General features: G+C 41.3%; 1 protein-coding gene across 1 annotated transcript in view; it reads left to right on the top strand.

Moving 5' to 3' along the window:
• The first annotated feature begins 5,113 nt into the window (after nucleotides 1–5,113).
• Nucleotides 5,114–27,846, top strand: part of LOC121387258 — a 36,544-nt gene continuing 13,811 nt past the window's right edge. The window contains exon 1 of the mRNA XM_041518283.1: nucleotides 5,114–5,573. The gene's annotated coding sequence lies outside the window, so the exon portion shown is untranslated. The remainder of the gene's footprint in view (nucleotides 5,574–27,846) is intronic.

Raw genomic sequence — 27,846 nt, forward strand, 5'->3', positions numbered from 1 at the left:
ATATCACACTGTTCAGTGATGGGGCTCATGTTTGATGGAGCAACTGACACAAGTGTCAGTGAAGTTGAACTCATCTATGTTCGCTATGTCATCAATGGACAAGCACAAAATCAGTATCTGCGCTGCCAGCCGGTAGAACATGCACATGCTGATGGTGTGTATCATGCTATCGACCAAGCATTCCGAGATTGAATGGAGGTTAAAAGTTGTCGGTGTAGGTTGTGATGGCGCGAATATATTATATCTGATGTGTTAATGCATATTGAATTGCATGCACCACTGAAGCAGTTTAAACACTCACAATGGCATACACTGATTGCCGCAACTGACCAAATATGAATTATACATGCAAAATATAGACCATGAAATATGTAAATAAACACATGATTGTATGCCTTTATACCAAAATTAAGCCTAAATGCAGAAAAATATAGGTTGTCAAATAAGAGAAATAACTCTACATACAATTCATCAGAGAGAACATTAATATTGTACCAACAATAACTTCAGCTCCATATTATTCCAAAGAACATAACAAGTTCACACCATAGACTTCTAAACATGTTTTCATGATGTGGTTATATTAATTATCATGCAAAACACAAGTTTATGCTTCGTCAGAAAGTGATAAAAATTAAATTATTTGACAGATAATTGATGGGGTTTTTTTTACTGGATGTCACATGTTATTGTTTTCAATAGGTGCCGACATTGACAACTTATAATCTATGGTGCGAAAGTGTCCGTCTATGTTACCCTAATTAAATTATTTTGCCGTCTACTTTCAATCTTGCTGATTCAACTATTTATACAGATGAAAGTATGATGTATGTAGGTCTTTTGCCGTTTACATTTGCTACTCTGCGCATTACTTCCGAATTCTACTGAAATTACTGCATGGTTTTTTATATTGATTTTATTGATTATTGTTTTGTCAAAAAATACTTACGTAAATATACGCCGTCCCTGGCCCTTTTCCAGTCCAGCAGACGACAGCAATTGACCAATGCCAGCGCTACATAAAGCCTGCATGGCTTGCCATGAGAAGTATCGCGATTGATCTGTTGTTATGGCATTTTAACGCATGCGTATTGGAAGTTACTGAAATATCAACTTCCGACATTGGGACACAATCAACAAGATCGTGTTCACGCTGAATAAATGCGAAAAATTAGCGATATTATCGGATTTTGAAGCACCTGTCCGGTCGGACAGGTGAACTGGGGTATTCACATGTCCCTAGTAAATTCTACCTGTCCCGGACAGGCGGACAATCCTTACTGTCGAGCCCTGCACTACACCTTCAACGTCTGTTGACGGTCAATCTAGGGTTTTCTTATCGGGATGCAACCCATCTCGTCCCTACAAACTGTGCACCCTAACGGCTTTAACGAGGCCACTCACGTGGACATATAGATCGGACTTTAAACTTTTAGACCTTCGTTCAAAAGTTTATGTCGAAATTACTTTCTATTTTTAATATTATTAAATAGTCCGATCCCCTTTTCTTTCTCTTATTTATTTTTGGACTGTCCTAAAATGCTCCAAATTATATAAATATTCGACCGAGCAGTCAATTCTTTTTATTTTTGGCTTGGCTTTTTTTTTTTTAATTCTATTAACTTTTTTTTACTAATTCCCATTTTCACCTCTATTCCCCCCCCCCCCCCCCCCACCCCCCCCACCCCCCACCCCCCATCCCGAGTCAGGCCACCGATCTGATCTAATTTCTTTTTGACCACCCGATCTAATCTAGCGACAAAATTTAATGAGTAGAATTTTCTTTATTAATTATATTAATTAGAGATGCGCATCAAAATTTTAAAGGCCCACAATTTAATTTTTGGATGTAAATTTAAAAATTATCCGCTTTATTTTTTTTTCGGCTATCCAGAGACAGGCCCCGGGACGGACATGCTCGAAACTCTAGTGGTATATGAGCATGTAGAAATTATTCGCACTCGCACTCGCATTAGGTCGGCGCCTGCGAGCATTGATTTACACTTGGGACAATGACGCTAATGACGCTAATGTCTGCCGTAGTCGCCAGCTGACACTGGCAATCGGCGTAGCGTATGCTAGCGTATTACGGCGGGTGACGGCGTCAAAAGTATAAATCTAGCTTTAGACATAAGCGAGGCGTGACGTGGCTAGGGTGCACGTTCTGATGACTTTACAGCGATTTTTACGCTCTACGCCACATTGCGCTGGATCTGCACATGCGCGACAACAAATAATCGAGGATTGCAATAAGCAACACTGGACAATTATTGTACTATACAGTTTTAATTTTATTATATATTATTTGTTTTTTACAATCCCCCTCCAAGTGCTTGCGAAGGGGTGGGGAGGGGAAGGCGGACTTATCGCTTACGACTTAAGCACTGAAGGGGCGCAAAAGACCGGTTGTTGGTGGACCGAGGTAAGGCGGAATGAGGCGGCGGTAAATTTTGAAATTTTGAAATTTCTTAGGAGAATTAAGCCGAAAAGTTGAATGAATGAATGAATGTTTAACGACACCCCAGCACGAAAAATACATCGGCTATTGGGTGTCAAACTATGGTAATGCAAATAAATAAAGTGATGATCAACATCAATATAAAAATTCAAGACTTATAACAAAAACAGTGTAAAGAACTGTGTAAAAACACAAATATCACAGAATTTTACGGATACTGAATTTTACTCAAAACTTCAATTTTGTGTTGTATTTGCCATTCTCAAAGAGAATGTTACACCCCTGCACCACGGTGAGGTTACAGCACGCGCAGGGGCCGAAAAGTTGAAGTAATTTGTTAGCGTTACGTCCAAAAGAATTATGGTAATTGACCTATACGAACCTAAAGTCCTAACCAAAATGTTAACAACTACGAAAAATTGCTCTCCTACCTTTATTTTTCGTTAGATTTTACCCACATTTTGTCCAGACAGAAGATTCCACATACTAGATGATAACCATGTCGCCTATATCGACTTCGCTGAGATCGCATAGGGCAAAAAACCATATAATTTTGCCGCTGCTGTGGCCGTGTCTAGCTTGCCAGCTGGTCGGCGTCCCTCTGCGCTGGGTCTGGGTGCGACCACCGGTTCGATCCCTTCCAACGGCGCCATAAGATTGGCCCTTAAAAGGGTCGGCGGATGGGGGTGTCGAACAGTGGGCTCTGGAGAGTCAGGGCTGGCCGGCGGGTCCACTTCGATGTGATGCGGGCTGGCCGGTCTGCGTCGCGGCGGGGACGGTGTCTTCGGCGTCGGTGGCGGCGAAGGAACCGCCACGGTGGAGCACCCAAACTCTGGATCATCGACCCCAGCAGTTGGGGGAGATCAACAGAGCAGGGCGCGACTTCGAGCTGCTCAGCGGCAAATGTCATCTTCGGCTGAGAGCTGGGTTCAGGTTCGGGTAAAGTTTTTACGTGCGTCTATGCCACAAAAGCTTCATGCACGCCTGTCACGGGCTTAATCTCTGACTTTCGCCAGTGACTAAGTCCGGGCCAGGAGAGGGTAGGGGTAAGTTTGAGGTGGGCAGAATTTGGAATACAAAATTTCGTGGTCGGTCAAAGACCTAAGTCCTAAAGTAAAAAACCTTCTGATCCTATACATGTCTGGACGGAGAAATTAAACCCAAAAGTATTTTTGAATGCTCGGCCTAAAAGCTTTTAAGGTGATTTGAGCAATTGAACTGGCGACAAAGTAAAATGCGTTGGACTATTTACAAAACAAATTTAAAATAAATAAACATAAGAATTTTGATCCGCGGTCGAAAAATTTAAAGTCCAAATAAACCCCCAAAAAGGAGGTCACCTGACCTAGGTAAGGTTGGTCTACGTCGGCGAAAGTGGAGTATCCCGGAGGTTCGATAGCAGATGTTGGCGTTGTCGCAAAGTACGAACTACCATACCGTAGTCAGGTGTTAGAGTAGTCCGCAGAAACTCGGATCAAGTTTTTTTAGATTCCGGCAAATCCACCTTGCTGTGAAAGAGACCTTGTCTGTAAATGAGCTCCCTATTAGCGTGAGAATATAAAATATGATGACGATAAGCAGAATATACCTTGTACCGAGTTGTACTGGCTGCCGTCCTCCAGTTTCCGCGGGTGGTTTACGATCACGAGGCGACTTCGGGTCCGTCGTGTCCCCCTGCATTACGGAAGAAATTCCTTCGAGCGTTAATGCAAAAAATCGCAAATATACTTTTGTTGGGGTGGGTTGGGGGGGGGGGGGAGGGGGACTATCGGAATTGGTTACCTGGCCTTGGCTGGCTGGTTTCGGTCGGCGATGTTGCCTTCCTCTTAACAGCTGGCGCAACAACAAGTCCTGGTGCCGACTCAACGGGAGCGGTCTGTAAAATCGACCGCTGCACCGGAGTCGGCGCCTGTGGAGTGGAGGTCGGTGGTACCGACCTCGGGGCCTGGCACATCGCAATGTCCAGGCTCGAGTACGGCTCATCCGGGGATGTGGGCGCCGATGGCAGTCGCGTCCTCTTGGGTGAAGTCGGTGGGGGCGGCGACGCAGACGGGACCGCCGCTGGCGGTTTAGCCGCCAGCTTTGATCCCCCCCCCCCCCCCGAGCTGTCCCTGGCACGCCTTTCTTCTTCCTCCGTCCTCATTCTCTCTCTCCGTTCCTCTTCTTTGGAGGCGGGTCACCATATACCAAAGACACGGTCGCCCGTGTCCCGGTATAGGTAACCCTGAACTCCAGCAGAACCCCAAAACTGGCTATCAATCCCCCAGGGTGCAGGCGCGTAGTACGGATTTTCAAAGTGTGTGTGTGTGTGTGGGGGGGGGGGGGGGGGGGGGGGAGGGGGCAAATTTTTATGGTTGTATAAAATGTGTTGCGCGAAGCCCCAAAGCCCCATAAGGTAAATTTAAAAATATTAACACCCTTTATAGCGATTCTGGTGTGTTTTCGGCTTATTACCTGAGACATTTAAAGTCCCGAAATAAAAACTGGCGAAAAGGGGGGGGGGGGGGGGGGGGGAGGCCCTAGTCTCCCTAGTCCCCCCCCCCGGTTCCTACAGGCCTGAGGGGGGGGGGGGGGCAACTCGAGAGCGCATGTAGACACGTGTACTCGCATCTCGAATACAGTTGGGAGTGTTGGAGAGGGAATGAATAAGGTCACCAAACCACATCTAAACTTTATAATATTTACCAGTGTCGCTGTTCTTTCACAATGTCTCTCCAGTGACGCGCATCATCTCGGAGACGAGAGTAACACAATATGGGGTATGAAGAAAGAATCAATAAATTCACAATTCACAATTATTTATAATGTATACGACACGAACACCTATAATTTACAGGTAGATAATACCTAATTAATACATAACTCAGCTTTATATAAATCAAAATAAATGATTAGTGTACAGTAATCCCATCTAGAATGACGAACCCACCCACCCCTGCCTGAATGGACTCGACCGTCTTCAATATCCTGAAACTATCTATTAAAAGGGAAACAAAAACCCACACCCAACAAACTAGTGTGTACTTGTGTCAGATACGTCTACAAGAACACGTGGCACAGTGGAAAACAAGATTTTTGCAACTAGTAATCTTTGCTTTCATTACTGGCATTTTCGGTAAGTACAACATACTTAGTTATTAATCAGGCACATCCAGTAAGGTGCTGGGGTGCGCATATACCCCTAAAATTCCAGGTATAGTTTATACAAATGCTAAATAAATGTGTTTTAACTGTAACACACACACACACACACACACAAACACAGAGAGAGAGAGAGAGAGAGAGAGAGAGAGAGAGAGAGAGAGAGAGAGAGAGAGAGAGAGAGAGAGAGAGAGAGAGAGAGAGAGGGGGCCTACATAGATCGATAAATAAATGGGATGAGGTTAAGGTAAGGTAAGGTAAGATAAGGTAAGATAAATAGATATATAGGTCTAGGTAGATAGATAGATAGATAGACATATGATGGATGGATGAGTGGATCGATGAATGGATGGATAATCAGACTTGTCTGTTCCACGGGTACACAGTTAAGGGGGAAAAAAGCGTCTTTAAAGGGGAAGTCACACAGTTGTTTAATGACCAAAACTATTTACAAATTTTTCTTGTGAAATACTTTCATTTACTATTTTATAAATTTATATTATTGCAAAATGCAATAACGGTGACCGACGGGTTAACACATGACGTCACAGTTTGAATTTGAATTTCATCTCCGTGAATATATGATAGATATTTTAGAAACACAATATTCTGAAGGTCACGCCGCGTGCCAGCCTCGTACAATTGTGATATTTTTGTGCTAATTATGCAACTACTATAATATATGGGATCAATTAATTTGTAGTTCCCTCCCAAGAAGCTATGTTTTTGGTCAGTGTCCGAATAAATAATTACAAATATCGGTAGATTAAGGTGAACTATTTATCATCCGTCAAATGTAACATACAATCTAATTAAAAATAGCTCCACTGGTTCATTACTATTAGAATTCATGTCCAGTTGACCTTTCATTCGACCAATCAAAACCTTACTTGCCAAGCCAGGCCAGTGATTTGAAAAGAATTTGAAAACATTCGGGATTATGCCGAGGGTATACGAAATGATTCGGGTGAATTACGAAGTGTGCCGGAAACTAATTTCAATATAAAATGTTATATAAAATTCGTTTCAAGACGAAAAAAAACCCCGTGATGGTATAGCCATAAAATCTGTTTATACTAGTATACAATCCAGAGTTTATTACTGCTCTTTTCCCCCTGTTTTTTAACGTTGAAATAGACCAACAAGTTCTCCACGCAATGCTGTTAGATCTACTGGTAGACCAGTAGAACTAATTTTAATCAGATTGATGTGACATACTAGTACGAATTTCCTTTAAATTGCCAGACGTGTAGATACACACGCAAGACACCCCTAGGCTGTCCAGCATTTTTTTTTCATTTCAACTTATTTTCGTACTTATATCCAATTAAGGTTCAAGCACGCTGTCGTGACCATATACCTCAGCTATCTGGGTTGTCTGTCCAGGACCGTGGGTTATAGATGTTAGTGGTTAGTGAGAGAGAAGAGGGTGCAGTGGTCATACACCTACCCATTGAGTCGTTAAAGCTCGCTCTGGGTGGGAGCTGGTAACGGGCTGCGAACCCAGTACCTACCAGCCGTGTGTCCGATGGCATAACCACAACACCACTGTGGGGATTTTAACCACAACTAATATTGTGAGTAGAATGGTGGAAATACAGGTTTTAGTAAAGCTCATTTTCCCCGAATATAGCTATATTTTTGGTCCGAATTTGAGGCTTTACTGCAGTCCTGGGAGGGGGGTTACCCCCTCCCTCGTCTCGTACGCTTATAGATATACTCCCAGATTTTAAGAAAACTATATATGTGATTTTATGGTATTTAGCTATCAAAATGCTGTATATAAATAAGACCAACGTTTTGAAAAATGCCGATCTTTATTAGGTTATGTGCATCAAAATATACTAACAATAAAACAATTATTTATGATAATGTAAATGTTGTCAAATTATGATCAGGACACAAATAGTCCTATTTAAATACTATGTTACATTTATTTACTTTTGGAACCACTCTTGAACGGCACTTACATCATGTATTATAGAAGAGCTCGCATTTTGGTTTGGAAAACTTTCAAAGGTACTTTAAGAAACATTACGGACAACCAAACAGCGAGAGATATCGTAGGAATTTCAGATCTTGTGGAGAATTCAAGATATCTTGAAGGTGCAGTCTCAAATCTGCAAAATGGTGACTTCCCGTCACAACTATTTATTAACTTTAACCCTTTAACTATAGGCCTATACACACACAAAAATTACAACGCAATAATTTAGTTTACCAATACAAACCGAAATGGGAGAACTTTCACCCACCCGAAACCCTTTTCCTGTCCTGTACGGAGGAGCTGGCGTAGGCCGGCACCTGCGCCCATGACCGGCGTGCGCTACAACAGCTTACTCTGAATGTGCACGTTAAACCTTGTGACTTGACCTGACCTGACCTGATCGTTAGTGGACTACAATTAATCAATTGAACTGAACACTTCGTAACATCTGACAGCCCAATCTAGATCAAATTAAAGGTTGTTTTCTATAACGACACCACACCAATGTCAAACATTTGATAATTTTGAGTAATTTTTGACATATAGTCTTAGAGAGGAAACCAGCTACATTTTCCCATTAGTAGCAAGGGATCTTTTATATGCACCATCTCACAGACCGGATAGCACATACCACGGCCTTTGATATACCAGTCGTGGTGCACTGGCTGGGACGAGAAATAGTCCAATGGGCCCACCGACGAGGATCGATCTTAAACCGACCGTTCACGCCCACCCCCAAGCTAGCCACCGACATCTACTTGCCAGATTGTTTCGGCGACGGATTTCATAACATATACTCGTGTGCTGATAATTTACTTAAAAAAACAGGTCAATCGAAACAGCCGACTGAGCAACAATCGTTTCGTTATACATACGTGAATTTAGCCATATAATGACGGCGTGGCCTGTATTAAAGGGACATTTCTGATTTTTCTGCATTGTAAGATGTTTCCGACTAATAAAATATTTCTACGATTAAACTTACTAAGTATATTTTTTTGTTTAGAATATCAGTATCTGTATATTCAATGTTTCTGTTTGTCTTAATATTTGTAAGAAGCCCTAACTAGATTTTGTCTTCAAATAATTTCGTATGTACGAAAAAAAAGAAGTTATTTTAGGAAATAAAATGAAATTTAACCTAATACAAATATTAGAACGATCAGAAACACGTTTAATATACAGCCACTAATATTTTATGCAGAACAATATATTTGATATGTAATTACAATCGTTAAAAAGTCTCTGTTAGTCAATATAACATCTTAAACATTGCAGCAAACTCAGGAATGTCCATTTACGCAGTCTATTCGGATAGAACGATTGATGTATAGGCAGCTGAATTTCATATTACAATGAAAGAAAGTTACGAGCGCGTTCTTTACTGGAACCAGTTGGTTTTGTGTGGCTTTAAGTGGCGGGACTTGGCCCAGACAAGTGGTAAAGCGCTAAGCGCTCGCCCGATGCGCGGTCTGTCTGGGATCGATCCCCGTCGCTGCACCCATTGGGTTATTTCTCGTTCCAGCCAGTGCCCCACGACGTATGTCTGATGATGCATATAAAAGATCCCTTTGAACTAATAGGAAAATGTATTGTTTTACAGTCCTTTTTTAAAAGCCAGGACATAACTTAACCTCTCTAAACTGGATCCCTCTTAAAATCGGACATTTGTCTTGGTCCCAAGCGTGTCTGGTTTAGAGGGTTTTAGTACATATATATATATGAACTGACGATCAAAAGAAAGTATACCAATTATTTTTTCAAAGTATTAAAAACAACACAAAACACAAGTTGATGCAAATGTTATATTTTGAAAGTATAATAATTTGGCGATAAATAAACACGAGTATACTCAATAAAACCCATAAAATGTTAATATCACAGTTCACAACAGCACTAGGGGTGAAATGTGCGATTTCATAAAGGACCACTCATAACGAAGGTGAATACATTTGACCACAAAGAACGTGTTTCAATAGCGTGTATGTCCACCATGTGCAAGTATGCAAGCATGGACCGGACGTCGGACAGATTTCCGTCAACGACAATAAGGTCTGTCCGCTGTTGGCCACAGATACCGCCCCAAACCATCACAGACCCACCACCAAACGGTTCAGTCTCCTGAACACAGCACGGAGCTGTTCTCTCTCCTGCACGTCGGTATATCAGAGTCCTGCCATCAGCTCTGAATAATTGGAACCTGCTCTCATCAGAAAAGAGTACACGTTGTCAGTTCCGATGTTGCCAACGTTGAAACTGACGTGCCCAACGTAAACGTCTAAGTCGATGTTGCCTCGTCAATGTCATCCCTCTGAATGGTCGATAGGACCCGATACCATGCTGTCGTAGTCGACGACGTACAGTGTGATGACTGATGACATGTCCAAGGCCAGTAGCCTTACCATGTTCTCTGGTGTTTTACTGTTGACTGAGGCATGTTCTAAGCAATGGCACCCTTTTTTACACCTTTGTGTGCACGAGTATCATGTTTCTTGTGCAGTATAAATTTTATGAATAGACTCATTTTGCACGTGCGGCATCGCCCAAACGCAGTAATGTGCGACTATTCGTCATTGATTGCATTATAACGAACAATACTGGAACCTATCTAACCTTCCATGAACGTGTATTGTAAAAAAGAGAGAGAGAGACAGACAGACAACAGACAGACAGACCGACAGAAGACAGACAGAGAGAGAGAGAGAGAGAGAGAGAGAGAGACAGACAGGAGAACAGAGAGAGAGAGAGAGAGAGAGGGAGAGAGAGACAGAGGAGAGAGATAGAGAGGACAGAAGAGAGAGAGAGAGAGAGATGAAGGGAGAGAGAGCGAGCGAGAGACAGAGAGAGAGAGAGAGAGAGAGAGAGAGAAGAGATAGAGGAGAGAGAGAGAGAGCGAGCGAGCGTCGAGCGAGAGACAGGGAGAGGGAACAGAGACATAGAGAGAGAAGAGAGACGAGACAGAGAGAGACAGAGAGAGACAGAGAGGAGAGAGAGAGAGAGAGAGAGAGAGAGACCAGGGAAGAGAGAGAGAGAGAGAGAGAGAGAGAGAGAGAGAGAGAGAGAGAGAGAGAGAGCGAAAGAGAGAGAGAGCGAGAGAGGACACAGAGAAAGCGAGAGAGAGAGAGAGAGGAGAGACAGACAGACAGACGAGAGAGACAGAGAGAGAGAGAGAGAGAGAGAGAAAGAGGGAGAGAGAGAGACAGAAAGAGAGAGAGAGAGAGAGAGAGAGAGGGAGAGAGAGCGAGCGAGAGAGAGAGAGAGAGAGAGAGAGAGAGAGAGAGAGAGAGAGAGAGAGAGAGAGAGCGAGCCAGGAGAGAGAGAGAGACAGAGAGAGAGAGAGAGAGAGAGAGAGAGGAGAGAGAGAGAGAGAGAGCGAGCGAGAGACAGACGGAGAGACACCCCCCAGAGAGAGAGGAGAGAGATGAGAGAGAGAGAGAGAGACACACACAGAGAAAGCGAGAGAGAGAGAGAGAGAGAGAGAGAGAGAGAGAGAGAGAGAGAGAGAGAGAGAGAGAGAGGATGATAATGATGATCAGGATCCTGATGCATTTTGTTCACATTATGTTCAATGTCTAGCTTATAACATGACTGTAAGGTAATAATCAGGCCCCCAACCCTGATACTACCTGTTTGTTTCTGGGTCAATAAAGTTGTCCTTTTTTGTAAACAGTAGTGCGTCCAGAAATGTGGCAGTTGTAACTAATCTTAGCGATGTTTTAAACTTTCAAAAGGTTATATTAATTGAAAATAGGTTAGACCTCTTCCACTTTGCAAAACTAAGGTCAGCATCTTTTAAACAAACGAAGAAAAATATAGAGATAATGGGAGAGAAAGATGATGGTATAGCGCAGATGACCCCCCCCCCCACCCCTCAAAAAAACAAAAACAAAAAAAAACAACAAAAAAAAAACCGCAAAAAAAAAAAAAAAACCCACACAAAAACACACACAAAAAACAACAACAACAACAAAACCCACCCGACACGAAGGTGAGAAACTGTGTATTGGATGTACATTTTAGGGTGAGTAATCGTATCGGGGTGACAAATCGCGACTCAAGTTATCAAGAGATTTGACATCCGGGTCCAGTCAACTACCATACATACAACGGTAATGGACGCCGCCATCTTTGTAAATTAACATAGAAGTGGCTATATACACGGCGGTCGTGCATATAACCTGGGCTTATAAGGACTGACTATTTACACGACAGTCGTATTTTTGGAACACAGCAGCCCAAGGTCATGCCGGAGACAGACCATCGTCAGCGACGCGTAGCAGTAGCCAGTACATGGGCGGATCCAAGGGGGGGGGGGGACCAGGGGGACGCGTCCCCCCAAAAAATTGTTCAAGTGCCCTCAAATGTCCAAGTGCCCTTTTTGTTTGTAGAATTTTTTTTTTTTTAAGTAAACAATAATTATATTGTAGATAAATGAAATCAAGATTTTCGTGTACATGCGCAAGCTTGCAGATATGTGTCTGTGTTATTGAGTCTCAATGGGGCCCCATTGAGGTTCTAAAGCGAGTGACGCCAATTTACTTCATTATTGCTAGTATATTATGACGTAGAACTGTAGGAATTCATATTAATTGTAAATATCAAAACTTGTAGTAAGGTGCCCTTTTGACGAGTCAATGTGCCCTTCTTTTTTGGTCCCCCCCTAAAAATATTTCCTGGATCCGCCCATGCAGTAATCGGTGTCTATGTATATACAGACTGTAGCTGGATTTACTGTGACAGACTGTAGCTGGATTTATACTTTTGACGCCGTCACCCGCCGTAATACGTTAGCATACGGCCGCAGCCGGTGGCTGCCGGCGTTCGCCAACGCATATGCTTATACTTTAAACGTCAGCGAGCACTCGCCGTGAACCGGCGCATGTCGGCATAACAATTTCCAGAGTTGAATTGTGTTGAACTTTCAAGATGTACGCTTGCAAACGCAATTGCAAACGGCAATTCAGCCAATTAGAAGTAGCCACACCATTCCACATGACATATAATAGGGAGTTTGTTTTACTCATTTACTCGGTTTACTGATTCTCTGATTATTTTTTTCCTCATCCCAACCATTGCTACACAACTGGACAAAGAAAGAAAGAAATGTTTTATTTAACGACGCACTCAACACATTTTATTTACGGTTATATGGCGTCAGTCATATGGTTAAGGACCACACAGATACTAAGAGGAAACCCGCTGTCGCCACTACATGGGCTACTCTTCCGATTAGCAGCAAGTCAGGGGTTATGGCATATTTTGCATAAAATGAATGGGCCGTACCTATAATTCAATTTTTTTTTTTTTTATAAAATATCAATAATAAGTGTGATATGGTGGTTATGTAGATGGTTCAATAAAGTACTTTTAGGTACAAATCAAATGTATATATTGTCATATAATACCTTGTAGGGTCAATAATTAATTAGGCCAACCATCTGTGAGAGAACGCGTTTAAATTGCAGCCGAGCTACCCCTTGCTACGTTGAAATTACGCCCCGCTGACATGATAGTCTGTCACCGGCATTAGACATAAAGCGAGGTGTGACGTGGCTTAGGGTGAACACTACGCTGGATCTGCACATGCGCGACAACAACAATAATCGAGGATTGCAATAAGCAACACTGGACAATTGTACAGAGGCGGATCGGGGGGGGGGGGGGGGGGGGGGGGGGGGGGGGGGGGGGGGGGGGGGGGGGGGGGGGGGGGGGGGGGGGGGGGGGGGGGGCAGTAAATTTTGCGACAGTTTATAATTATTATATATATATTATTTTTTTACAATCCCCTCGCAAACCTCCCCCAAAGTTCCTTTAGCATTTAGCCTCAAGTCATTGGGGACCCCCCTAAATGGATTTTCTGGATCCGCCACTGCCATAGGTATGGAGGCGGAAGTGGGGTGCGGTGGGTTGCTGGTGTCATTTCCATCTCATCCCCTTACAAATTTTAAAATCATAAGATAATTAAACAGGATACCACTACCTTTTTTCCGTAGACAGATGGGCGCTTCTCTTACGCTGGTAACCTGGATAGGAAGCTGAAGTTGGTTTCGATATTCAACGTTCAAGATTCAATATTGAATATTGCTCGACAGAACAACATTGGAACATTCATTTTTTTATTTGAATTATACAACATTTCTTCAAAATCTACGATACACATTTTAAGTGTATGTCCCTATGGATAATATGCTGAATGGAGGGTGGCTTAGGGATAAAAAAAGAATCTGGTGTAGCTCGGAAATAAAGTACAGAGCTAAGTCTCGCCGAAATCTACAAAACAAAGTGATTACATAGCAAAAGAATCAACAACACACGCACACATCTCAAACTAACATCAGAATGATTATGATGTAATAAACAAGTATTCAGTAGTGCACATTCCACCTATATATAACAAATAGGGTGACCCAGGGGCAACTTTCACGCTAACGCCCCGTCAAAGTATATGGTACACAGTATAGCTACACCACACTCGTTTACAGGCACACAATTCTGGAACTAAACAGAGAAAGTTTATCAAATTCTACAGATCCATCATCTAGTGCATATTATATGTAAATGTGAAGGGTCTAGGGAGGCTAAAAACTCTATTGGAACGTGACGCCCCGTTAAAAGTCGAAATTCGGAGATCAGCTCAATATTCAGATTAGACCCACAATTCTGAAACTAAACATAGAATGTTATTGATATAATCAACAAGTGTTCAGGAGTGCAGATCTAACCCATATATATATATATATATATAGATATATATATATATATATATATACAGTCAAACCTGCCTTCGCGGCCACCTCCATATGGCGGCCACCTGTCCATGACGGCCACCCTGAGGTCCCCCCAATGAATTTTACTATATATTTTACCTCTATATGGCAACCACCTGCTTAACGCGGCCAGCGGCCACACTTTTGTCATAAAAAAGCGAAAATGAACCTGCTATCGCGGCCACAATTGTTGTTTAGTGCAAGTTATAAAAAGAAATGTCGGCAAATCGTAAAAAAAACGTAAGATGTTTTTGTTGATATAACCAATTGACTTGATAATCAGCGGTCCTTTAAAAAAGGTCGTCGGTCGCTTAGGCTGTGTTCGTTAATTAACAAGTGTTTTTAATCTGGATTAACGGTGCGATGTACTAGTCATCGGCGGTGGTCATTAAACGCAGTTGATAAGGGGGTATCTATCCTAAAACAACTGGAGTTAAACGTGTCAACTCTAGAAGGAATTAAATACTGCTGCAGTTTATTTCTGATATTTAGCAAGATACGTGACTTCTTTAGCAAGTGAACATTAAAGGATAATCAGTGACTTTAATGCGCAGAACAGTGCTCCATTATTCTGTTGTTTGTTAAATATTCTCTTTTTCACTTCGGACTTATATATAACCTGCATACGGCGGCCACCTCACTATGGCGGCCACTTTTGTCATGTTACCACGATTGGCCGCCATAGACAGGTTCGACTGTATATATATAAAACAGACGGTGGCTCAGGGGCAACTTTCAAGGTAACGCTCCATCTATATGTAAGGTACACAATATAACTACACCATACTCGTTTGCAGTCCTGCATCTCTAAAACTGAACATAAAAAGTTTACGAAATTCTACAGATCCATCCTATAGTGCATGTTCTTTGGCAATGTGAAGAGTCTAGAGTGGCTCAAGACTCCATCTGGACGTGACGCCTCGTTAAATGTCGAAATTCGAAGATCAATTCAATATTCCGATTAGACCCACAATTCTGAAACTAAACATAGAATGTTTATCATATGATAAACAACTGTTCATTAGTGCACATCCAACCGATATATAACAAAAACGGGGTCGCTCAGGGGTAATTTCCCAAGAAACGCCCCATCACTGTATATGGAACACAGTGTAAAATCAAGCTACCCACAATTCTGAAACTAAACATAGAATGTTTATCATATGATAAACAAGTGTTCAGCCGTGCACATCGAACCCAGATATAACAAACACGGGGTGGCTCAGGGTCAACTTCCTAAGTAACGCCCCATCACTGTATATGGAACAAAGTGTAAAATCAAGGTACCCACAATTCTGAAACTAGACATAGAATGTTTATCATATGATAAACAGTGTTCAGCAATGCACATTCAACCCATATATAACAAACACGGGGTCGCTCAGGGTCAACTTTAAAGGTAACGCCCCATCCATATATATGGTACACAGTATAATTACACCATACTCATTTGCAGTCCTGCAGCTCTGAAACTGAACATAGAAAGTTTACGAAATTCTACAGATCCATCCTATCGTGCATGTTCTTTGGCAGTGTGAAGAGTCTGGGGTGGCTCAAGACTCCATCTGGACGTGACGCCTCGTTAAATGTCGAAATTCGAAGATCAGCTCAATATTTAGATTATATCAACAATTCTGAAACTAAACATAAAATGTTTATCATATGATAAACGACTGTTCATTGGTGCACATCCAACCGATATATAAAAAAAACGGGGTGGCTCAGGGGCAACTTCCCAAGTAACATATACTCGTGTGCTGATAATTTACTTAAGAAAACAGGTCAATCGAAACAGCCGACTGAGCAACAATCGTTTCGTTATACATACGTGAATTTAGCCATATAATGACGGCGTGGCCTGTATTACAGGGACATTCCTGAGTTTTCTGCATTGTAAGATGTTTCCGACTAACAAAATATTTCTAGATTTTGTCTTCAAATAATTTCGTACGTACGAAAAAAGAAGAAGTTATTTTAGGAAATAAAATGAAATTTAACCTAATACAAATATTAGAACGATCAGAAACACGTTTAATATACAGCCACTAATATTTTATGCAGAACAATATATTTGATATGTAATTACAATCGTTAAAAAGTCTCTGTTAGTCAATATAACATCTTAAACATTGCAGCAAACTCAGGAATGTCCATTTACGCAGTCTATTCGGATAGAACGATTGATGTATAGGCAGCTGAATTTCATATTACAATGAACGAAAGTTACGAGCGCGTTCTTTACTGGAACCAGTTGGTTTTGTGTGGCTTTAAGTGGCGGGACTTGGCCCAGACAAGTGGTAAAGCGCTAAGCGCTCGCCCGATGCGCGGTCAGTCTAGGATCGATCCCCGTCGCTGCACCCATTGGGTTATTTCTTGTTCCAGCCAGTGCCCCACGACGTATGTCTGATGATGCATATAAAAGATCCCTTTGAACTAATAGGAAAATGTATCGTTTTACAGAGTCCTTTTTTAAAAACCAGGACATAACTTAACCTCTCTAAACTGGATCCCTCTTATTACCGGACATTTGTCTTGGTCCCAAGCGTGTCTGGTTTAGAGGGTTTTAGTATATATATATATATATATATATATATATATATATATATATATATATATATATATATATATGAACTGACGATCAAAAGAAAGTATACCAATTATTTTTTCAAAGTATTAAAAACAACACAAAACACAAGTTGATGCAAATGTTATATTTTGAAAGTATAATAATTTGGCGATAAATAAACACGAGTATACTCAATAAAACCCATACAATGTTAATATCACAGTTCACAACAGCACTAGGGGTGAAATGTGCGATTTCATAAAGGACCACTCATAACGAAGGTGAATACATTTGACCACAAAGAACGTGTTTCAATAGCGTGTATGTCCACCATGTGCAAGTATGCAAGCATGGACCGGACGTCGGACAGATTTCCGTCAACGACAATAAGGTCTGTCCACTGTTGGCCACAGATACCGTCCCAAACCATCACAGACCCACCACCAAACGGTTCAGTCTCCTGAACACAGCACGGAGCTGTTCTCTCTCCTGCACGTCGGTATATCAGAGTCCTGCCATCAGCTCTGAATAATTGGAACCTGCTCTCATCAGAAAAGAGTACACGTTGCCAGTTCCGATGTTGCCAACGTTGAAACTGACGTGCCCAACGTAAACGTCTAAGTCGATGTTGCCTCGTCAATGTCATCCCTCTGAATGGTCGATAGGACCCGATACCATGCTGTCGTAGTCGACGACGTACAGTGTGATGACTGATGACATGTCCAAGGCCAGTAGCCTTACCATGTTCTCTGGTGTTTTACTGTTGACTGAGGCATGTTCTAAGCAATGGCACCCTTTTTTACACCCTTATGTGCACGAGTATCATGTTTCTAGTGCAGTATAAATTTGATGAATAAACTAATTTTGCACGTGCGGCATCGCCCAAACGCAGTAATGTGCGACTATTCGTCATTGATTGCATTATAACGAACAATACTGGAACCTATCTAACCTTCCATGAACGTGTATTGTAAAAATAATTGGTATACTTTCTTTTGGTCGTCAGTTTATATATATATATATATATATATATATATATATATATATATATATATGTATGTATGTATGTTGTATGTGTATGTATGTATGTATGTATGTATGTATGTGTGTGTGTGTGTGTGTGTGTGTGTGTGTGTGTGTGTGTGTGTGTGTGTGTGAGAGAGAGAGAGAGAGAGAGAGAGAGAGAGAGAGAGAGAGAGAGAGAGAGAGAGAGAGAAACGGAGCGAGACACACAGAGAGAGAGAGAGAGAGAGAGAGAGAGAGAGCGAGCGAGCGAGAGACAGGGAGAGAGAGAGAGAGAGAGAGAGAGAGAGAGAGAGAGAGAGAAGAGAGAGAGCGGGCAGAGAGACAGGGAGAGACACAGAGACATAGAGAGAGAGAGAGAGAGAGAGAGAGAGAGAGAGAGAGAGAGAGAGAGACACAGAGAGAGAGAGAGAGAGAGAGAGAGAGAGAGAGAGAGAGAGAGAGAGAGAGAGAGAGAGAGAGAGAGAGAGAGAGAGAGAGAGAGCGAGCGAGAGACAGGGAGAGACACACAGAGAGAGAGAGAGAGAGAGAGAGAGAGAGAGAGAGAAAGAGAGCGAGAGACACAGAGATAGAGAGAGAGAGAGAGAGAGAGAGAGAGAGAGAGAGAGAGAGAGAGAGAGAGAGAGGAGGATGATAATGATGATCAGGATCATGATGCATTTTGTTCACATTATGTTCAATGTCTAGCTTATAACATGACTGTAAGGTAATAATCAGGCCCCCAACCCTGATACTACCTGTTTGTTTCTGCGTCAATAAAGTTGTCCTTTTTTGTAAACAGTAGTGCGTCCAGAAATGTGGCAGTTGTAACTAATCTTAGCGATGTTTGAAACTTTCAAAAGGTTATATTAATTGAAAATAGGTTAGACCTCTTCCACTTTGCAAAACGAAGGTCAGCATCTTTTAAACAAACGAAGAAAAATATAGAGATAATGGGAGAGAAAGATGATGGTATAGCGCAGATGACCCCCCCCCCCCCCCCCAAAAAAAAAAAAAAAAAAAACAAACCCAAACAAACAAAAATAACACACACAAAAAAACACAAAAAAAAACAACAACAACAAAACCCACCCGACACGAAGGTGAGAAACTGTGTATTGGATGTACATTTTAGGGTGAGTAATCGTATCGGGGTGACAAATCGTGACTCAAGTTATCAAGAGATTTGACATCCGGGTCCAGTCAACTACCATACATACAACGGTAATGGACGCCGTCATCTTTGTAAATTAACATAGAAGTGGCTATGTAACCTCGGCTTATAAGGACTGTCTATTTACACGACAGTCGTATTTTTGGAACACAGCAGCCCAGTGTCATGCCGGAGACAGACCATCGTCAGCGACGCGTAGCAGTAGCCAGTAATCGGTGTCTATGTATATACAGACTGTAGCTGGATTTACTGTGACAGACTGTAGCTGGATTTATACTTTTGACGCCGTCACCCGCCGTAATACGTTAGCATACGGCCGCAGCCGGTGGCTGCCGGCGTTCGCCAACGCATATGCTTATACTTTAAACGTCAGCGAGCACTCGCCGTGAACCGGCGCACGTCGGCATAACAATTTCCAGAGTTTAATTGTGTTGAACTTTCAAGATGTACGCTTGCAAACGCAATTGCAAACGGCAATTCAGCCAATTAGAAGTAGCCACACCATTCCACATGACATACAATAGGGAGTTTGTTTTACTCATTTACTCGGTTTACTGATTCTCTGATTATTTTTTTCCTCATCCCAACCATTGCTACACAACTGGACAAAGAAAGAAAGAAATGTTTTATTTAACGACGCACTCAACACATTTTATTTACGGTTATATGGCGTCAGACATATGGTTAAGGACCACACAGATACTAAGAGGAAACCCGCTGTCGCCACTACATGGGCTACTCTTCCGATTAGCAGCAAGGGATCTTTTATTGCGCTTCCCACAGGCAGGATAGCACAAACCATGGCCTTTGTTGAACCAGTTATGGATCACTGGTCGGTGCAAGTGGTTTACACCTACCCACTGAGCCTTGCGGAGCGCTCACTAAGAGTTTGGAGTCGGTATCTGGATTAAAAATCCCATGCCTCGACTGGGATCCGAACCCAGTACCTACCGGCCTGTAGACCGATGGCCTGCCACGACGCCACCGAGGCCGGTTCCACAACTGGACAAAGTCCGTGGTATGTTTTATTTTGTCTGTGCGATGATGCATATAAAATATTCCTTGCTACTAATGGAAAAATGTAGCAGGTTTCCCCTGAAACTGTCAGAAAGATCATTATGTTTGACGTCCAACAGCCGATGATTAAACAGTCAATGTGCTGTAGTGGCGTCGTTAAATAACAACAAACTTTACTTTCAATTATAACTTGCATTAGCATTTATGTCAGCCAAAATTAAAGGGACGTTCCTGAGTTTGCTGCATTGTAAGATGTCTCCGACAAATCAAATATTTCTACGATTAAACTTACACATTAAATATATTTTCTTGTTTAGAATATCAGTGTCTGTATATTCAATGTGTTTCTGGTCATCTCAATATTTGTAAGAAGCCCGAACTGGATTTTTCTTCAAATAATTTCGTACGTACGAAAAATAATTTTTAGGACATATTAAAATGAAATATAACAAATATTAGAACGACCAGAAACACGTTTAATATACAGCCACTAATATTTTATGCAGAAAAATATATTTCATATGTAATTACAATCGTTAACAAATCTCTGTTAGGCGATAACATCTTAAAAATTGCACCAAACGCAGAAATGTCCCTTTAAAATATCTACGTGGAGCCTTGAAAATAGGTCGGCGCCTGCGAGCATTGATTTACACTTGGAACAATGAACGTCATTGTCTGCCGGTAGGGTTAGGGTTAGGGTTACGGCGTAGCGTATGCTAGCGTATTACGGCGGGTGACGGCATCAAAAGTATAAATCTAACTTAATGTCGGTGACAGACCATCACGTCAGCGACGCGTAGCAGTTGCGGCGCATATGTCGCCAGTAATCGGTTTCTATGTATATACATTGGCAATGACAGACTATGACATAAGCGAGGCGTGATGTGGCTAAGATGCACGTTCTGATCACTTTCCGAGCGATTTTTACACTGTACGCCACACTACGCTGGCTCTGCACATGCACGACAACAAATAATCGACGTTTGCAATAAGCAACATTGGACAATTATTGTACCATAGGCGGATTCAGGGGGTTGGAAGTGGGGTGGGGTGGGTTGGTGGTATCATTTCCATCTCATCACTTAGAAGATTTAAAATCATAGGATAATTAAACAGGGTAATAATAATAATAGTAGTAGTAGTAGTAGTAGTAGTAGTAGTAGTAGTAGTAGTAGTAGTAGTAGGAATAATAATTGTGTACAGGCGCGTGCGCGTGCGTGGGGGGGGGGGGTTGGGGTCGAAACCCCCCCCCCCCTGCTCAAGGCGAACATTATTTTGTCAGACAGCAGTTCGGCTAGCCAGCAGAAAACACCTCAGATTAACCCTAGAAGCGGTCAATTTTTCAAAATTTTCGGGGGAAGGGCCCCCCAGACCCCCCGTCACGGGCTTCGCGCCAGACACCTCGTCCCCCCCCGCCCCCCCCCCCCCCCTGCAAAATTTCCTGCGCACGCCTCTGGTGTATTATTATTATTATTATTACATGTATTTTAATGTTGGTAAAATCACGTCGCGGTGGGATGGGGTGGGTGGGGGCGTTTGTTACAGAAACGTTACATAAATTTAGAGGCGGACCCGGGAGTGGTCTCAGCTTTACTAGTAGCCTATTAAAAAAAAAATGTATTTTGAGTTTTATTGCCCCTTGCAATTTTGAGTATTTGAAATGTGTCTAAATACAGCAAAATAACCTTTTGGTCATATTTATTTGCGGTAAAATTAACTTTTAAAATTTTTTTACGTAAGCAGCCTCAAAATTGCAATCAGTGAAAAATTATTAAGTTCAAGCCCTGTTGTTAGTTTGTGTACTGTCCGTAGTTAGTTTCTCTTTCAGTTAATCTACCTCAGCAGCTGATAATTTGTAACTGTTATTTTATTTATTTATTTATTTATTTATTTATTCATCATTATTATTATTATAATATTTATTTATTTATTATTATTAATATTTTGTTAGTACAGTAGGGACAATATGACGCTATTCATATATCTGTGGAAAACATACACAAAAGGGTCCGCTAAATTTATATACCCCCCACCCCCTCCCATGTTCAGAAAATGCACTGTTCGTACAGTACTTAGTATGTATTCCTCCTGTTCCAGATGGTTCGGTAATATGGATCAATCAAATACATGTACTTATTTACCGCCTATATACATTTTTTGCTGTGAATATAACAAGCCCACGTCAGTGGAAGCTATATACACGGCCTTCGTATATATTCACATCGTATATAAACACCGTCTAGTTCAGAGTATTCCTTAAATATGTAACAATTCCTATCCCAAGTCAGGGGTTATGGCATATTTTGCATAAAATGAATGGGCCATACCTATAATTCAATTTTTTTTTATAAAAATATCAATAATAAGTGTGATATGGTGGTTATGTAGATGGTTCAATAAAGTACTTTTAGGTACAAATCAAATGTATATATTGTCATATAATACCTTGTAGGGTCAATAATTAATTAGGCCAACCATCTGTGAGAGAACGCGTTTAAATTGCAGCCGAGCTACCCCTTGCTACGTTGAAATTACGCCCCGCTGACATGGTAGTCTGTCACCGGCATTAGACATAAGCGAGGTGTGACGTGGCTAGGGTGAACACTACGCTGGATCTGCACATGCGCGACAACAAATAATCGAGGATTGCAATAAGCAACACTGGACAATTATTGTACAGAGGCGGATCGGGGGGGGGGGGGGGGGGCAGGGTAAATTTTGCGACAGTTATAATTTTATTATATATATTTTTTTTTTTACAATCCCTCTCCAAACCTCCCCCAAAGTTCCTTTAGCATTTAGCCTCAAGTCATTGGGGACCCCCCCTAAATGGATTTTCTGGATCCGCCACTGCCATAGGTATGGAGGCGGAAGTGGGGTGCGGTGGGTTGCTGGTGTCATTTCCATCTCATCCCTTACAAAATTTAAAATCATAAGATAATTAAACAGGATACCACTACCTTTTTCCGTAGACAGATGGGCGCTTCTCTTACGCTGTAACCTGGATATGGAAGCTGAAGTTGGTTCGATATTCAACGTTCAAGATTCAATATTGAATATTGCTCTGACAGAACAACATTGAACATTCATTTTTTATTTGAATTATACAACATTCTTCAAAATCTACGATACACATTTAAGTGTATGTCCTATGATAATATGATGAATGGAGGGTGGCTTAGGGATAAAAAAAAGAATCTGGTGTAGCTCGGAAATAAAGCACAGAGCTAAGTCTCGCCGAAATCTACAAAACAAAGTGATTATATAGCAAAAGAATCAACAACACACGCACACATCTCAAACTAACATCAGAATGATTATGATGTAATAAACAAGTATTCAGTAGTGCACATTCCACCTATATATAACAAATAGGGTGACCCAGGGACAACTTTTCACGCTAACGCCCCGTCAAAGTATATGGTACCACAGTATAGCTACACCACTCGCACTCGTTTACAGGCACACAATTCTGGAACTAAACAGAGAAAGTTTATCAAATTCTACAGATCCATCATCTAGTGCATATTATATGTAAATGTGAAGGGTCTAGGGAGGCTAAAAAACTCTATTGGAACGTGACGCCCCGTTAAAAGTCGAAATTCGGAGATCAGCTCAATATTCAGATTAGACCCACAATTCTGAAACTAAACATAGAATGTTATTGATATAATCAACAAGTGTTCAGGAGTGCAGATCTAACCCATATATATATATATATATATATATATATATATATATATATATATATATATATATATATATATATATATATATATTCTACAGTCAAACCTGCCTTCGCGGCCACCTCCATATGGCGGCCACCTGTCCATGACGGCCACCCTGAGGTCCCCCCAATGAATTTTACTATATATTTTACCTCTATATGGCAACCACCTGCTCAACGCGGCCAGCGGCCACACTTTTGTCATAAAAAAGCGAAAATGAACCTGCTATCGCGGCCACAATTGTTGTTTAGTGCAAGTTATAAAGAAATGTCGGCAATCGTAAAAAAAACGTAAGATGTTTTTGTTGATATAACCAATTGACTTGATAATCAGCGGTCCTTTAAAGGTCGTCGGTCGCTTAGCTGTGTTCGTTAATTAACAAGTGTTTTTAATCTGGATTAACGGTGCGATGTACTAGTCATCGGCGGTGGTCATTAAACGCAGTTGATAAGGGGGTATCTATCCTAAAACAACTGGAGTTAAACGTGTCAACTCTAGAAGGAATTAAATACTGCTGCAGTTTATTTCTGATATTTAGCAAGATACGTGACTTCTTTAGCAAGTGAACATTAAAGGATAATCAGTGACTTTAATGCGCAGAACAGTGCTCCATTATTCTGTTGTTTGTTAAATATTCTCTTTTTCACTTCGGACTTATATATAACCTGCATACGGCGGCCACCTCTCTATGGCGGTCACTTTTGTCATGTCCCACGAGTGGCCGCCATAGACAGGTTCGACTGTATATATATAAAACAGACGGTGGCTCAGGGGCAACTTTCAAGGTAACGCTCCATCTATATGTAAGGTACACAATATAACTACACCATACTCGTTTGCAGTCCTGCATCTCCTAAAACTGAACATAAAAAAGTTTACGAAATTTTTCTACAGATCCATCCTATAGGTGCATGTTCTTTGGCAATGTGAAGAGTCTAGGGTGGCTCAAGACTCCATCTGGACGTGACGCCTCATTAAATGTCGAAATTCGATGATCAATTCAATATTCCGATTAGACCCACAATTCTGAAACTAAACATAGAATGTTTATCATATGATAAACAACTGTTCATTAGTGCACGTCCAACCGATATATAACAAAAACGGGGTCGCTCAGGGGTAACTTCCCAAGAAACGCCCCATCACTGTATATGGAACACAGTGTAAAATCAAGCTACCCACAATTCTGAAACTAAACATAGAATGTTTATCATATGATAAACAAGTGTTCAGCAGTGCACATCGAACCCAGATATAACAAACACGGGGTGGCTCAGGGTCAACTTCCTAAGTAACGCCCCATCACTGTATATGGAACAAAGTGTAAAATCAAGGTACCCACAATTCTGAAACTAGACATAAAATGTTTATCATATGATAAACGACTGTTCATTGGTGCACATCCAACCGATATATAACAAAAACGGGGTGGCTCAGGGGCAACTTCCCAAGTAACGCCCTATCACTGTATATGGAAAACAGTGTAAAATCAAGCTACCCACAATTCTGAAACTAAACATAGATTGTTTATCATATGACAAAGAGTTGTTCAGCAGTGTTCAAATTTGGATATTCACATTGGACCGACAATTCTCAAAGTAAACATAAAACGTTTATCATATGACGAAGATAGAAATAAACATAGAATGGGAAATAGACTAACTCTATAGCTGTGACAGATTACGGTGATGCTATTTAAGACTGACATTGTAGTGAATCCACCTAAAGAGCCAAAACATATAGCTTTGCATTTGTTTGCATTAGCACGGGGATTGATTTAGCTGAATCGGTTGAGAGCTTCCCCGAGGCGCTTGCGTCGTAGGATCGAACTACCTGGGTGGATACATTCAACTCGTTGTTTTCCCCCCCTTCCAACCAGTGCAGCACAACTGCTCAAAGACCGTTGTATATTTATATAGGAAAGTGCATATAAAATATTCCCTGCTGCATTGGGAAAAACGTAGCGGGTTTCCTCTGATGATTACGTGTCAGAATTACCAAATATTTGACATCCAACAGACCATGATTAATTAATCAATGTGCTCTATATTGCACATTACTGACCACTCCAATTGCAAGTATCTTCCGACGCTTATGTAGCAGAATTGGTGTAGAAGCCATTATTCACGCCTATTTTGCTATTTCTCGTTCCAGTCAGTGCACCCTGATTTGTATATGAAAGTCCGTGGTATGTGTTATCCTGCCTGTGGAATGGTCCGTATAAAATATACATCGCCACTAATGAAAACCTGTAGCGGGTTGTGTCAGATATATAAATGTTTGACATCCAAATATAACCGATGATTAATAAATAAATTTGCTCTAGTGGTGTCGTTCAACAAAATAACTTTAACTTTTTTAATGCCAGGGCTACAATATTCATTCTGCAAATAACACCAGAAAAATAAAATTGGCTGAATTACTAAGACATCACACGTCATCAGGATGGCGTGTACACATTTCAGACATGGCAAATTGAGATGTCCTTACATTGTCTGATGTTTCGCTTCTGCCAATTTCAAAATGGCAAAAACCCCTAATTTTCAGGCATATGGTGTCCTGAGAGTTTCTAACAGTCAATATTTCTAAGCGTTATATTAACATAAAACAAGTCAAGTGAGATAAAAGAAGTATTTATTTTTTAATGTAATAAAATATTAGTATAACAATATACTAACATTATGTCTGGCTTAACGCAATAACTATAGATTCAAATTTCTTTGTCGACATGATATTTTTTTATTGAAAAAAACAAGTATTATAGCTCCTTAGACAACAATTGAACAACAAAAGGAATGAAATTATATATATATATATATATATATATATATCACACAAATATACCAGTGATAAAAAAATATTTTTGTGAAAGGAGATCCGGGATATCATCATTTGGGTTGAGTAGTAGGAAATAAGCTGACTTTAAGATAAGTACGACGTATAAATGTAAGTGAAAATCGACATTCATTCAGTTCATTCATTTCAACTTATTTTCTTGCTTATATCCAAGTAAGGTTCAAGCATGCTGTCCTGGGCACACACCTCATCTATCTGGCTGTCTGTCTAGGACAGTGTGTTAGTTGTTAGTTGTTAGTGTTTAGTGAGAAAAAAGAGTTTGTAGTGGTCTTACACCTACCCACCGAGTCAATAAAACAAACTCGCTCTAGGTGGAAGCCGGTACCGGGCTGCGAACCCAGTACCTACCAGCCTTAATTCCGATGGCTTAACAACGACACTACCGAGGACGGTAGTCAACATTAATTTATCGCCAAAACTGGGACATAGCCAGATACACATACAGGCACGCGTGAACACATGTAAATATACATGCTTGCATGCATACAGCATCCATCCATTCATCCGAGGCAGGACGTAGCCCATTGATAAATAAGTCGCCTGATGTGCGGTCTGTCTAGGATCGATCCCCGTAGGTGGACCCATTAGACTATTTACCGTCCCAGCCAGTGCGCCACGAGTGGTATATCAAATAACGTGATATGTGCTATTCAGTCTGTGGGATGGTGCATACAAAAGACCCCTTGCTACTAAACGATGGGTTTCCTCTCTAAAACTCTAGCTGTTGATTCAGAAATTAATCAATGTGTTCTAGTGTTGTCGTTAATCAAACCAAACTTTAAACCATTCATCGATCCACCCACGTACGTACCTACATACCAACCCACCCATATACCAATATTCAATTACATACATGGGGTCGGACGTAGCCCAGTGGTAAAGCGCTCGCTTGATGTGCGGTCGGTTTGGAATTGATCACTGTCGGTGGGCCCATTGGGCTATTTCTCGATCCAGCCAGTGCACCATGACTGGTATATCAAAAGCCATGGTATGTGCTATCCTGTCTGTGGGATGGTGAATATAAAAGATACCATGCTACTAATGGAAAAAATATGTAGCGGGTTTCCTCTCTATGACTGTGTCAAAATTACCATATGTTTGAAATCCAATAGCTGATGACTAATAAACCAATGTGATCTAGTGGTGT

The sequence above is a fragment of the Gigantopelta aegis genome, chromosome 13 (genome assembly GCF_016097555.1).
Source record: "Gigantopelta aegis isolate Gae_Host chromosome 13, Gae_host_genome, whole genome shotgun sequence".
Classification (NCBI taxonomy): Eukaryota; Metazoa; Mollusca; class Gastropoda; order Neomphalida; family Peltospiridae; genus Gigantopelta; species Gigantopelta aegis.